General features: G+C 45.4%; 1 protein-coding gene across 1 annotated transcript in view; it reads left to right on the top strand.

The window, feature by feature from the left end:
• Ube2d2 (ubiquitin conjugating enzyme E2 D2) overlaps nucleotides 1–1,010 on the top strand; it is a 65,359-nt gene that overhangs the window by 962 nt on the left and 63,387 nt on the right. The window lies entirely within an intron of this gene.

Genomic DNA, 1,010 nt, shown 5'->3' with positions numbered 1-1,010 from the left:
CCGCGCTCAGGTCTGAGGTGCTGTCGCCCGGCCCGCGTCCCTCCCAGCCGCCTTTCTGGGCCCGTGTGTTCCGAAGACCCGGGGCCTCCCTTCCTCCATCCTGGGACTGCTGCGCTCAAGGGCCATTGTCCGCGCCCCAGCCGCGTGTGTGTGGGGGATGCTTGGGCGGCCCTGGCGACAGAGGTCAAAAGGGCTCCTCGCCCCATCTCTGGGCCTCCCACGAGCCCTAGCTCTCTCTCAGCTGAAGTGCCCGGCCTCTGTCTCGGTAGATTGGGAGACGCCGTTTTGCCCGATCTACAACTATTTCTTGAGTTCTTTTAGCTCTCGATTAGCTGCACACTTTGTTTCATCTTGTCCACAAAGTGATACAGTAGAAAGTTCAGAGGGGGAAAAATGTGACTTATATGAGGGAGGAGGGAAGTAGAGGGAGAAGCGTTTTATTTCTGGAGATTGCCATATGTAGTCAGAAACTAGCACTTCAGTTCTGCGGGATCTAATAGAAAAGCTGTTGAATTGGCAAGAGTGGAAGCCAGTCAGTTCAGAAACTGAACATTGAAAACCACTAGAGAATTACACAAAGGTTCCTTTCACGGTCTCTTGACAAAATGGACTTAACTCTGAAGTTAGGTACTATGTTCAGGGAAGCCTTTTTAGTTTCGAGGGGGTTGTGCTCTATTTTCGCTAAAAAAAATTCCTGGGTTTAAAATGAAAGGTTATTCATTTAGTTATGGATAATAGAGCTACAGCATATATAAAATGCCTATAGACATAGAAAATACTTCTGTAGAAAACATAGATAATATGTTTGTAGATACAAACAATACATTAAGAGAATGGCTGTAACTTAAAATTTAGGGTCCCCTCTTTTGTGATCTCTTAGTTATTGTCAGGTTTCTTTCTTGGAAGTGGGAGAGGCATCACTGGTGATTTTTGTTTGGTATTTTACTTGGCTACTGAGATTGTCTATATTAGCCCTTTGCTGGTGCTTCTTTTTTTTTTTTTTTTTTTTT

The sequence above is a fragment of the Fukomys damarensis genome, unplaced genomic scaffold, assembly GCF_012274545.1.
Source record: "Fukomys damarensis isolate Sample0158 unplaced genomic scaffold, DMR_v1.0_HiC HiC_scaffold_3, whole genome shotgun sequence".
NCBI classification, from domain to species: domain Eukaryota; kingdom Metazoa; phylum Chordata; class Mammalia; order Rodentia; family Bathyergidae; genus Fukomys; species Fukomys damarensis.
This window is presented reverse-complemented; position numbering and strand designations above follow the sequence as displayed.